The 14364-nt window shown below is 41.3% G+C and overlaps 1 long non-coding RNA gene across 1 annotated transcript; it reads left to right on the top strand.

Moving 5' to 3' along the window:
• On the top strand, positions 1 to 6713 carry LOC134883554 (uncharacterized). Its single transcript, XR_010168286.1, has 3 exons — positions 1 to 193; positions 335 to 430; positions 6497 to 6713. It is a non-coding gene; the product is annotated as an uncharacterized LOC134883554 (long non-coding RNA).
• Positions 6714 to 14364: the final 7651 nt, after the last annotated feature.

Genomic DNA, 14364 nt, shown 5'->3' with positions numbered 1-14364 from the left:
CTACCTGGCAAACTGCACTGAAAATATACCAAAGATTTGATTGATCCGGGAGAAAATTTGAGTTAACAAAGACTTGAGACTTGCTTGTGACCCATACCCACATTAGTTCATAATACTGCACGATCACTTTACCCGGGAGTGTGGAGCAGGTGTGCAGAGCCCCAGGTCCGCTGTAAACAAAGTGACTCCCATTGTGAGCAGCACTCTCCCTCTGACCTGCACTCATTGTGTCAGCAGCATCCTGCATTACTATAAGAAATGTTTTGACTGAATTATTGAAGAGATGCAAAACAAAATGAATAATTGTGCCTCGCTGTCGCACTTTGTGTCATAGTGAATTAACAAAGAAGTGTCTGCTGCTGGGACCGCTTCTACAAGAGATGAAAGATCTCCGATCAGATGAGGACAAGAGAGCCGAACCACAAACAAGGTACTGTTTTTTTCTCAGGTTTCATGCAACCTGCATGTTGGAGCTAATGTTTGAAGACTGAATTATCATGTTAACATGTTGGTTATAACAGGATGTGTTGCTCTTAGATTAGACCATCAGTGGCACTCTTTTATCTGTATGCTACATTAGGCTAGCATGCAGCTGGTTAGCTTAGCTATGCCTGGTGTTTTCCAAAGTTAGCAAAAATCAAGCTATAGCATATTAGCTTGGTAGCATCAGAGGTGACGGTAGGCAGGTTGGACAGTTTTAGTAAAGAGGCGGGCTAGCTCCTTCCTGCTGTTTCCAGTCTTTGTGCTAAATGAAGCTAACCGGCTGTAGCTTTATTGATTTGCCACATTTCTTCTGCTCTACTCAACTGGTTCTTTTTCTTGTTCTTGTTGTTGTTTTCCTTGAGAAAAATCCCTGGATAATACCTTTTATTACTTTTGAGTTTGCCTCTGTTGAGGTACATGGCATGTTTTGCACAAACCCATGACTTTGAAATATCTGAACTATTCTCAATGGATAGCTACGTCGCTATGCCATACAATTGATGGAGTGCAGACCTACCCCTTTAAGATTCTGTTACTGTCCCGTGGTTTCACATAGCGTCTCAATGACAATCAGCTAAGAATCCTACGTCTAATCTGACGTTACCTGGTGGGGTATACTGATGAAATAGAGAAGAGGACCTGCTACCAGACGTGAGTTGAGTCAAAATCAAGCTGAACCATAAATTGCACATGCACAAAACTCTCAAAAAGAAAGCAAATAAGCTTCAATAACAAAATGCCACTCTATTCCTTTACAACAAACTATTACACACTTACACTATTTCAAGTAACGACACAACCAACACATTGTGGGTAACTGTGCCACCCCCTACAACTGTATGAAAAGGTCACAGATTATCTACATAACTACATAATCCGTATTTTCTTGCTGCACATAATACACAAGCTTTCATTTTATTTTTGATTTATAAGCTTCATTCATGTGGAAATTTAAGTTGTAGTTGTGTGGTTCTCTGACAGATTGAGTTAAAAGGAAGTGCATCATCGTAAACTGTAGATAGCCTCTGAATTTCTTTTCACTGCTCTGATTCCTACCCGGCCTTTCTCTCCTCTCCCTGTGAATGCTTTTTCTCTCCGGCTTTCTTTCAGAAAAAAAAGTTATCATTTAAACATGTCATGGGTAGTGTTTACCTGCAGCGAACCTTGATTGAGAAAGCCTGTGACTTTACACTGATGCCCTCCTAATCTGTATGACTGGCATGCTAATTTCTCTGACGCTGCCATTCAAAACACAAACATGAAATGTTGGTTTTAGAACCGTGAGACCTGGTAGAGTGAATTTCAAGTGCTTATTCAAATATTTCATTAAAATGTAAATTTTTACCACGCCGTACGTCTTGCTGTGCACAAGGCATGACTTAAGAAGTTATGAAGTTATAACAGCATTTCTCTCTCGGATGCCAATTAACTGGTGGGGGGACTATAATGCCCTTACCTTGTTTTATCGCTGCATAACAGGGCGCCAACAAATGCATCACATGCAACAGGAGTTTCAGGTATTGACAGCCTAGATTGGTGGACTGGAAGGGAAAAAAGGTAGAGTCAACATGAGAGTGGTGGCTAATCAATTCCCTTATCTCCACAAAGTGCAAATGAAGTGATTAAATGTAAGGTTATGCAAAAGAAAGAGAATTGTAAATGAGTCGTGGCCACACAGCAGCTTTATCTGGGACGTTTGTCAGGATTGGAAAACAAGCTGCTGAAGGTTCACTTCACTCAGGTGTGGAAGCAGAAAAAGACTGTAATGAGTTTTATTTCTGCTTAAGATTTTAAGTTTAGACACTGGATTATTTCAGGATACCATTTATGCATTCATTTATTTTACTCTAATCATCTGAACCATTGTTTTAAACACCACAAGGCCATCATAAATCTCACAACGGTTTTTGTTAGGGATTAAAAATTCAGATTTTCGGAATTTAACTTTTGAAGTCCGATTTGGTCTTTTTTGGAATTACAATCATCTGAAATAACCTGGACTTTTTAATGAGTGGGACAAACTATTTGAAAACTATAATTCTCATTTAACCTTATTTGGAAATACTGTAAAGATTTTGGATTTTTACCTGTGACAATGTATAGAATGCAGTATTTACCTTAGAGTTTACTCATTGATATGAGCCCTACTAACAAAACTTTGGGATGTACTGAATTAACTAACATTTAAGCCACTAATTATTAAATGATATGAACATCTTTCATATTTTTTGACTCATACTTTCACAATTAATATTGGCATACTGTTCATATTTGTCCACATCAGAATCGGTTAAAATATCAATAAGATGCCCAAGTATTCTGCTGTATTACCTGAAAAAAGACACCAAACACGTAGTAGTGTAGTGTTTTTCTGAGATGTTTGTCATGACTCTTCTTCTGTTTGAAATATGCAGCAGTTTAAATAAACCACATTTGATAAAGTGAAGATATAATCCCCTGTAGGGCTTTCCCTGGTCAATCAGTTATTCGATATGTAAGGTGTATGTTTGCCAGATGTATCAATGAATAAATAGTGGCATGTTGACTTTTTGGGTGTCTATCCGGATAATATTTGCCATTTCCCCGCCTTGATCAGACAGTGAAACTTCACCGACACGAAACCTCCGGGCTCGCGTCGCTCGAGGTTCCTCACTCCCCTCCTTTTATTTCTTTATTTCCTCTCTCATTTTTAACTTGCAGGGGGAAGAAGACAAAATGGTTGCAGGTGGTGATGAAAATAAGAGCCATCCATCATTATTTATTAGGCATGAAAAAGATACACAATAATGTAATTTAATCTCTCAGCAGACAATTATTCCCACATATTGATAACGCAATGCGAAAAGTGCCATGAATCCTAATATGATGTTTGCTTTTATTGGTGTATGATACAACCATAACAAATAATGTAATTGTATCAGGGAGAAGATGTGATTATTTGCACATGCTAACGTTATAATATCAATCTGCCGCAGACAATGGTATCATATCATTTTGCTGTGCTTAACTAGTTACAATTTGCATTAACTTATTATGTCTGGCTCTCTTTTCTCTGCTCTCTGCTTTCCTTAGTATCTCATTACAGCTCTGTGAAATGTTGGAAAGTTTCAACACCTGGCATGATTTCTGATTGGAAGAGGGGAAACTTTAGCAAGCAATCTGATTTTTTCCCTTCTCTGTCCGTGTGCATTTCTCTATTCATTTACACTCCAGTAGATCCCAGGCTCGTTCAGGCCGAGCCGGGGTTAAAGGAGCACGGCACAATAGACACAATTTCTATGCAAATGATAGTGCTGGAAACAAAAACACCTTTTCCATTAAAAAGTAAAATGCTTTAAATATTTGCATATAGGTGCCCAGATTTGGTTATTCACAATTTTCGAGATGATTAACATTAATGAAGGAGCGGCTTGATGCAGGGTCTGTCAGGCCACATCAGGCCACCTCTGCACCGTGTTTAGCGCAGCGATGCATTCACGCCGCCCTGAACTAATGACCAAAGTGTAAAATTAGACCGTGCATCTACACAAGTGTCTCCCTGACATTATGAGCATGTTTTATTGATGACTCATTATTAGCAGTCCTGCAATGAGAGGTGAGTTTGATCCACCCAGAAGATGTAAAGTGTAATAATAATAATGCCTGCTTAATTATTAATATCCAAAACCTAATCCATCTCTGCAGAGAATATGTACATATTTGAGTGTCTCATTTGAATATTTGCAACAAACACACACCTTAAAACCATTAGAGCCGTCGTAATGACAGGTTTAAATGGGCAGATTTTTAAGAATTAATGTGTTATAGCCTTGACGTGGAAGACAGAGGTCTTCCTGTTTATTCTGTTTGATTCTGAAGGCGTGCGGCGTCCCACTGCACGTCCCCGCAGAGAGGCGAGCCGAGCACACACTGTGAGCCGGCGTCACTCTTCACCGGAGGCTAGAGGAGTGTTTGCAAGTCATTAGTGGTTTGTAAATGATATTTGTTCCCATGTGACATATCATTTGAAATGGTTTTCTAATAATAACACCCACTGATAATAAAATAAGAGGGCCCTCATGTTGTGATTATGCTTTTCATAAATTCGGTTTTGTGATAAAAAAAATAGGCGGCCAGACATTTCAATATGAATAAGTGCTCAATATGTTGATATGAATTTCCCTCTCAGATAGCGAGCAAAGCGTTGATACTGCAAATGATATCTTTAAGCCTACAGTGTGAGTGGAGGAATCAAACTTTGTCTGTAACCTGACTCGGCTTTCTTATACAGAAAAAGTGTTTTTCATCTGAAGCTCACTGCACTGTTTTCTAGAAGAAAAAAGCTTTGACTGCCACCTCCTTTCCTTAATGACTCCTGACAAATACCCTGTCTTCCTGCGGTGTGTTTCCTGTTCGCCACAGCACAGAGCCGAGACAACTTGGCACAGGACGCAGTGTGTCTGGTGAATAAGGAGCCACACTGCCGCTCCAACACCATTCGCCTTGTATTTTATGAAATGAACCAGCGGCTCGGAGATCAATGGGCCCCCGTGGTGAATGCGAACAACGCTGTCGGGTCCTTATCAGGAGCCCGCTGCCAATCTGTGGCAAGCGAAGCCTGCACCTTCCCTGGATACACCATTGGTCTTTGAAATTAAAGTTGACGCCTGTAATCCAGGGAAATGGTCCCTCTACTCTCGCTTAACACCGGTTTAGTTTCACCCCAGCTGATGATAAAGCATGACAGAAATACAGAGCACTATCTTCTTGCCGGGGTTGATAGGTTCTGCCAGCTTATCGGGAAACAGGCAGCTAACCTTCTTGTGCCTGGCCCGCGGACAAAACTGAGGAGTCAATTTACAAAAGCAGGCATGCCGGGTGGCTCGTAAATAAAACCGTTCTTTCTTTACAGAAGACAAAAAAACAGCACATAAAAAAAAGACCAATTTTAGAATCCGACCAAAAAAATGTGAATGCATAACACAGGAGGCTAAGCGCTAGTGATAGAGTGTATTCATGTAAATCCGCCCGAGCACAGCTGCAGGAAATTGACAGGGATCTACTGGAGCGCTTTGCCTGTAAAGGGTGGGATTTACATGCCTAACTAGGGCTTAACCACCCTCCCCCGAGTTTACCTGTTACTCCCTGGCCTCTGAGCACGCGTCTGGATGGGCTAAGGTTGCACTGCTTATTCTTAATGCCTTTTCATCCCCCCTCATATCTGTCAGTCTCAGAAATAAACTCCACCAGGGCTACTCAGTGTCGTAAAATGGGATTGGCGTGACAGCACATCAGGAGTTTCTTGTTTGTTTCCTGCTCAGGAGGCCTCAAAATGTCCACAGCAGCAATAAGACGAGCTAAAGTTGAAGCGCATGTGTACGACAGGATGCATCTGTGAGGTGTGAGAGCTGCTGCAAGACTGCTTTATGGGTAGGATTGAGATTACATTAATGCATGTGTTCCTCCTGAGGAGAAAGTGCAAGTCTTTTCCTTTTGGACAGGATGTGGCTTTGGGCAGTCAGGGAGGGTGGGCGTCGCTCCTGGGCTCCACAGCCCTCAGCTGAATCTCAACCCCTGCAGGCTGATTCTGCAGACCGCTCGTGGCAGTTTAGAGTAAGCAGAAAAACTGTTTGGCTTTCTTTCTCTCCCTTTTTTAAATCGTGAAACTCACATCTGTACACGTAGAGCACAAGCAGCAGCGAGCTCATGCCAGAGCAGTCTCAACAAAAACATCCAAATGTTTCCTCATATGTTGTTTTTCCTCTGAACCTACTGTAAGATCCTTCCAGATGATTAAACAAACACAAATAGCTAGCACCAATTCTATTAATGCTGTCGTCCTATCACACAGGAACCAAGTGCGTTCCTTTTTTTCCTTGTGTGGTTTGTATTTTTCCCCCCTCTAAACAATGATTTTCAGAACTGGAGCCGCCGCCAATCAAATTAATGGGAGACTTTCTGAGTCCATACAGGAAGTGGGCTTTTTAAATAAACACATTGTTTCCAAACTAATCCACACCCCTATTGTTTACAGACGGGGAACTGGGCTGGGTGTAGACCGGGCCGGTCCACCCCGATTAACCCCTCCCCCCCCCCTGCTGTCAAGGCCACTCCGTTTCTAAACAAGAGGAAAAAGATAAAACTGTCAAGCTTCACTTTGATGTTACTTCTGTTCAGTTTCAGACTTTGTTTAATGTTTGTCCTCCAAGTTTAATCATAAAACTAACTTTAATTTTCTCTTTTTGTGTAATAAAATAAAGGTCTTCTACTACACAACAGCTAATATGACAGGTTCTCGATTCTTCCAAACAGGAGTCTGAGCACATATTGTGAAAAAGATCTAATGGTATGTCACATTTGAACTGGAAAGTCATGTTATGCTCCAGAAGACAGATTGCCTACTTGGAAAGTGCCAAGAACATTGCAAACCTGACTGCAAAATCCAAGATGGCTGCCACACACATCAACTTTAGAGCTGTAGTTATAAATACTTCTGTTAGCTCGTCTTACTTTGTCTCATCACTTGTACACACAGTACTGTAAACTGTTTATTGTTGACAAGTTGCTACAGTGGTGTGCAAAATACGGCGTAATGCGTTGTTATCAACTGACTCGGCTGGCAATGGCTAAAACGCTAGGGTGGCTAGTTAGCGGGGCTAGTTAGCATGGCTAATTAGCATGGCTAGCTATTATTTGAGAAACGTGCTCTATTGATGCTCTTTTCAGCTCAAAGCTTCACTTACACTAACAGGGGTACTATATCAAAGGAATCAGAGCAAAGGAAATTGATTATAATACTAAATATTTGTCTAATTCTGAAGGAGTTTTTTAGCATCCTTCAACAGAACCCAGAATCTAGTCAATTTGGCATGAACACATTGTGATTTTGTCATCAGATATGACTTCTATCAGTTCAAATTGGGAAATCCTACATCAGATAACACCCCTTGATTAGAAAATCAAAGTTTTAAATGAACAACTTTAGTCAATATTAACTTCATAGAACATCTTCTATTAGCATGCAGGGGCCCTTATGTAATGAATATACTTTGCATGATCAAATTATCATCCCTGAATTTGAAATATCTGCGGATATCCAGAACCACTCTGTCAACCACTCTCGCTTATCGCCTCCTGCATCGATTTTGGTTTCAAATACTACCAGTCACTTATACTTCCATTTACATAATGTGCGATGAGAAAAAATTGTCAGACAGATTGTAATTCATATCTCCACTCGGCTCGCTCACCAGCCCTAATACTTCAGTTAGCTACCTCACATTTACATTTCAATCAGTGATTATAGCTCTCCTCCTCTCATCCCGCTGAAAGTAAATACGGGACTCCACTATCTCGGACTAAAATGCATTTGGTGGGGCCGGAGGGATAGGCATGAATATTCTGTCTGGTACATATTTACCATGTGCTGCTAAGTGTCACATGCTGCAAGTACATCCTTTAATAGCTCGCTGCTCTGTATACAGCGCAGCAGGGCGCTCACACTGCCAGGAGCCTCAATCGTGCTAAAAAATGTCTCATTTTGGCTCAAAGTGTCCACCAAATGGCATCTGACACATTCTGTGAGGCGTCTGTTTTGTGTCCGGCACACTGACTCTATAGACCGATGATTTTGTTTGTTGGTACAGTATACTCATCTCAAGATGCGTTTCTAGAATATTAGCGGGGGAACAAAAGCAGCCTGTTGTTGCTGAGCTGCAGAGATTAAACACAACATCAGGGAAAAGGTCAAGCAAGAGGAAAATGTTTCTATTGTTAGTTTGCTGTTGACCACGAAAGGACGTTTGTTCCTTGGTGAAAAATAAGAGCACAACATGCTGTGTGTTTTACAGTGGTGGAATAAGTAAGGAGGTTAAAAGTATGGATACTACAGTAAACATACAAACAAACTGTATAAGCGTTAACATAAATCAAACAGACTTTCCTTGGTTGTTGGTTAATGTTTAAAACTGATTTACAAATGATTATATATTAATAACTTTTATTTTCTCTTTCTTTCATTCTTTTGTATTTTATCAGTATTAATTCATCCTTGATGAACTTGATATGTTGAATAACTATACAAATATACAGTTTCTGTGCTTCTGAAACGTATAAATCATAAAGGTTGTAGTTATTTTGACATTTTGCCAACTAAACTTCACATAGCTTTCTGCCCTTGAACTTCCTTTGTTTTATTTTATATTGTCAGTATATATCAATATTGAATTTACTGAGTAAAACCCAAAGTACAGTAGGTGAAAGTACTCATTATGCAGAATAATACTACTAGTGAATTAAGTATAATATAGTATAAGTCAAATAAATATAGGGAAGCAAAAAATAAGCAATACATGTCTCTGAATTGCAGTGGAGTTGAAGTATAAAGTTGTATAAAATGGAAATACGCAAGCACTTCTTTACATGTACTTTTATTTTCTTTCCACCACTGGTGTTTGTATATATCCGATACCCACACAGGCAGCTGCTGATGACAAATGTTGGTCTCCCTGTAGCCTCCCACATGAATCATCTTATATGTTCACAGCGCTGGAAGCCGACGTAGGAAAGTCTGCTGCGTTTGGAAAAGACTTCCATGTCCTCCGCCGTTGGACGCCCGCTGTCTGTTGACTTCTCTGCCGGTGGTAACTCAATACCAAACTTCATAGGGAAAATTATGTCAGATGATGAGTCATCGTGAATCGACGTACAATCATTACGTTTTAAATGCTCTTTGAGAGGAACGCTCCTTGTCTCGGACCCGGCACGGCGAGGTGAGCTCAGAGGGGGAATTGTTTGCATGTTTTCTTGTTTGCTTATTCTGGAAAGACATTCCAGCCCATCTATCATGCAGTGCGGAGAAAACAGACAAATCATAATAATCACACTTTACCACAAACTGCTCTCCCCGGCCTTCTGTTTTCCAAGTCTGGTTACACAAACACACACACACACACACACACACACACACACATACACATACACATACACATACACATACACACACACACACTGTTGGCTCTGTAGAATATTCGATAGAGATTTATAGGAAATAAATTAAGAGATGAATGCAAACCATATGGCATTGGAGGTTTATTTGTAAAGCCCCTGCATCAAAGCTTTTTCCAGATCACACCATATTAGCTATGTTTTTCCAGTCCAGCAAAATCAGGAAGGTAACCACAGACTTTCCTGATGGGAAACACATGAGCGGCGGTCCACCGAGACAAGGAGCCTCATACATGGACGAGGCATCACCGGGGACCATCAGTGAAAACAATTATTTCTTGCATGTCTGGATGTCATATGTCACTGTGGGTGGACTTTAATAGAAGCGCTGTAGAGCTGCGTCACTGCTCAGAGAAACCCTTTTTAGCCCAACCGTGAACCCCCCGCTTTACATTCTCACTTATTCGCATGTGAAGCTGGATGCCTGATCGGGGTGTGGGCTCGAAAAAGACAAACCGGGAAGTGAGCCAAAAGGAAACGGCAGTGCCCAGGGTATACACTTCCACCCCTGCATGAACACCCTAACCCCCCTCTGCTCTCTCCCTCCCAAGCATTTCATAAAGGCTAGACAAGTTTACGGTTTCGTGCATTTGAGTGTGACAGCAGCAGGCCTCCTGCGTGTGACGGGCCCAACAGCAGCGGTCTGCCGACACTCGGGGTGGTTTCTCCTTCTTCGCTGTTGATCTTGGGCTCGCGCTGCACACACGCAGCAGGCCTGCCAATGTCAGACGTGGAGCGCCACACCACAAGAGAGTCCACAACGTTAACCATTGAAGGTATTATTTTAGCTGTAGAGGCGCACATGTTCTGCAAAGAGCATGCTACGGCTGCTTGTGGCTTTCTTGTGACATTTCACCAACATAGTATGGGGTCATTCCTTTGTGTCTCTTGGATGCACGTAAACTAACTCACACATATAAATTCACTATATGCTCAGAGTGATCACAGCCTGCTGTGCGCCGTCGGGCAGTTTACCTCAGGACTGACGGAAAAGCACTTCCAGGAAAAGAAAAGCCAGGGATTCCTGCTGAGGGAAAATGCATCAAAGCGCCTGACTTAAGGCTATAATTAGCCGCTGTGGTGTTTGAAATGTGGAAGAATGAAGTCTTTGGAGGAATTGAATTGTTTATTTATTTACGTTTGTTGTTTTAATTTCCCCTTCCAAATGAGCACATTTTTCACAAGTTTTCTCTTGTGCTCTTAATTTGCTGTTTGTCAGCCGCATTGTGTGCGGAGATGCTAAAACACGAGCACAAAAGGAGCTATGTTACAGTAAATTATTCTGTTTTATGTGGGAAGGGAAGAAACTCAGTCCTGTCCTCCTGGCAGAGCGCTGTGGATAAATACAGTTCATTTACTAATGATGCATGAAATCCTAAACTAATACAAATGTACATCCTGTCCTAAGAACCAGCCAAACCAGTGCCCTTGCTCTGGCTTGGCTAAAGCACACCACTGAAGAAAAACCACTAAAGAACTCCAGAATTGTCTTCCCTCTGAAGAAGAAAATCTCTTTCTGCCACATCTGCTGACAGCTCACCGCCTCGCACAGCTTTTTTGAGTAAAACCATTTATAGACGTTTAAAGTTTATAGATTTTTTCATGCACTGTGTGTGGGGGGTTTTATATAAGGCATACTCTACAATCTGTTTAAAAGCAGAGAAATCCCAGTTGTAAAATAACCTTCGGTGCCACGGATTCCATAAAAAGGAAAACATTACAAACAGCATGATCATTTTTTATGTGTGAATGATATTTGCATGAGTCAAACTGTTTCACAGCTCCGGTTTAATGTGGAGCCATGCTTTAACTGAGCGTTGCTGGTGGACGTCTGATCAGCTCACGTGGAAGCGTTTCAACCTCCGAGCAATCAGGGCTTAGTTTACTCTGGTTACTCTTTACGATGCACCTTTGCAGCCGCTCATCAACACAATGAGAAAGGGAGGAAGTCATTTGTGTTTGTTGGCAGCGGAGAAGCTGTCTCTCAGTCAAGCAGAGAGGAAGAACGACTGTCAGCAACCGGCTGGGAAACATGCAACATCCCAGCTGAATTTCTATCTGTAGCTTTATCAAATCTCAACACCTGCATGTTTTCAGCAAAGGATCAAATTACCTTCAGCTGCAATACTTCCACCACATGAAGTCAGCGTACCCAAAGATAACCATTGCTCTCATAGACTTGATTTGAAACAGGTATGCACAAGCTGTCCAACAGGAAGTAGTGTTTATAAACGGTCTCGCCCGGTTATTCTGAGTGACTGCATCCATAAGGAGTGTACATTTGTTTCTGTCTTCTCATCTATAAAGGCAGAAGGCAGTCGCAACTGGTTGCATAGACAGGCCTGCCAAGCCAAATGATATTCTTGGGTTTCCATCAGCTTCCCCTAAATATGGACAACAGATTCTTGCTTTAAATAACAACAGTGGAGGAAAAAATATACAGAGATGGTGATGATAACTTTCAGACTTATTTAAATTAGAAATCCACAAATAAAACTTGCTGGGAAACTAGTTGACCTGGAAATACCTTCTTTGATCAAGCTGTCCAAAACACATCCAGAATCTGAAACAGAATACCATTACTCGTCCCACAGAAGTCGTATGTCTAAAACATATTTCAATCCATCCATCTTCTCCTGTCGGGTCGCGGAGGTAGCAGTTCCAGTAGAAGACCCCAAACTTTCCTTTCCCAACGTAGAGATATAATCCCTCCACCTGGTCCTGGGTCTGCCCTGTCCAAGCTGGACGTGCCTGGAACACCTCCCTAGGGTGGCGCCAAGGTGGCCTCCTTACCAGGTGCCCGAACCATCTCAGCTGGCTCCTCTCAACGCGGAGGAGCAGCGGTTCTGATCCGAGTCCCTCCCGGAGGACTGAACTTCTTATCTTATCGCAAAAGGAGATGCAGATCACCCTCCAGTCATGACCCATCATTCACTTACAGCAGGGGTGTCCAAACTTTTTTCACCGAGGGCCACATACAGAAAAATATACGGACAGCTGGGCCACTTATGGAGGTGAATATTGCCTCATAAGTTAAGTTATAAGTTAGCAAAACAAATCAAATGTAGGTGAACAATGTGCGAAAAAACCAGCCCACATCCCGTCTGTCTTTAGGGTTTCATTTATTTAGTTGGCAGCTCATTCCTTAAAACAGAAGGCTCAGATTGCTGATAATAAGAGTAAATATGAAGGTTACATTTCAAGCTGGTTATAGAAATAAGTTATTGGGTTTTTTAATCAACTAAGATTTCTTAGAAAATGGTTTGAATTCGAAAATGACTACATTTATTTGAAAATTGATCTCATTAATATATTTTAACATATATATTTGAGAAGTAATATAAGACAAGCAAAAGTTTAATTTGTGGGCCATATCGCATTATACTTTTAGAATTAGCTGAGGGCCGATTCGAAATGGCCTGCGGGCCGCGTTTGGCCCTTTGGCCGTAGTTTGGACACCCCTGACTTACAGTATATTGTGATTTGATTTGATTTAATGATATTTTGAACACACTATATACAGGTGCTTTTTTCATATTTTTTGACCTACCATTTGACTTTTTTCATATTTCTTCGACACACTACACTGATGTTATTCACTTTTTTTATATAGACCATCCTGATCCACTTTGGGGGTTGCCAAGCCGGGTTGACAGCTTGCCAAAAATCTACTCAAAACATCTCTAACATTGGCTACTGTCTGGCTGTTGGATTAGGAAGCCGGTCATTTGAATTTCTCTATGAGCAGAGCACACATTGGAAAGCATTTTGAACAAATAATCTTTGTTATGCCCGGCCCAATTTAACCCCTGCGTGCTATCACTTCAACAAGAACCCACGGAAGCAATTTAGTGCTCATTTATTTAGCATTGGCAACACCTAAACAATATCTTCATGTCAGCTACATGGCAAATTCATGAATACTGATTCAATCCCTCTGTCAGCTTTCATTAGCTGCTCAAGTGATCCTGCCCCGGCTCCCGCTGAAGCAATGGGACATTGTATCGTTTCATTGAACCAAACGTTCAAAGCATAAAGTCTTACAGTCACCTTAAATTGGAAAAGACAAGATCCTCCGTTGTGGATGACACTCCGGGTCGTGAGTGATTCTGTGCTTCAGCTTTCATTTTGTTTGCAGCCACAACTTATTGATTGACATGAACCACTTTCATCATTCACATATTGTAGGTTACACCACATCAGTAAATTGCAGCTGTTTACCGTGCTCTTCGTTAATGAGAGCTAGCGTGATTTGCTGAGCGGATAAAAGACATGCTGTTTAAGTTGTAATGTGTGGATGCATTTAACAAGTCTGATTATACAACATAATGATCAATTCTTCAACCCACAAGGAATTGGTAAAAAGTGATGTCTTGATCAACAAAAAATTAAAGGATCTTGCCTGAAAAGAGTTCCAATCCTGGGTTCAAAATTGGGTTAGGTATACATCCAACAACATGAGTAATTGTCCAACAGTTAGATGTGAAATTACGTATTTTACCAAGCTGGGATTTTATTACGCTGATAAGACTTTGATGCTCTTTTGGTCAACTTCTTCAAAGGAGGTTAGTTCTCCAGGTTTGTTGGTTTTCTTTGTTTCTTTGTCAGCCTGTTGGTCAGCAGGAATATGGAAAATGACTGGTTACTGGCAACTGGCTGTGAGGGTCGTCTTTCAACCAGAAGGTGATGGGTTCCCTCCCACCTCATGCAGTCAATGTGTCGATGTATGATGGGCCAGATACATAACCCTGAGTTGCTCCCGATGGCATCTGTGTTAAAGTTAGCTTCCCTAGAGCAAGTGGTTCTGCCCTGCAAGAATGAGGTGTGAATGCCTCATAGTATGGAAATCCCTTTGAGGCGCAAAAAGACCTGATAAACTATGTAAGTGCTGTCCAT

Source organism: Eleginops maclovinus, chromosome 20 (genome assembly GCF_036324505.1).
Source record: "Eleginops maclovinus isolate JMC-PN-2008 ecotype Puerto Natales chromosome 20, JC_Emac_rtc_rv5, whole genome shotgun sequence".
NCBI lineage: Eukaryota > Metazoa > Chordata > Actinopteri > Perciformes > Eleginopidae > Eleginops > Eleginops maclovinus.
This window is presented reverse-complemented; position numbering and strand designations above follow the sequence as displayed.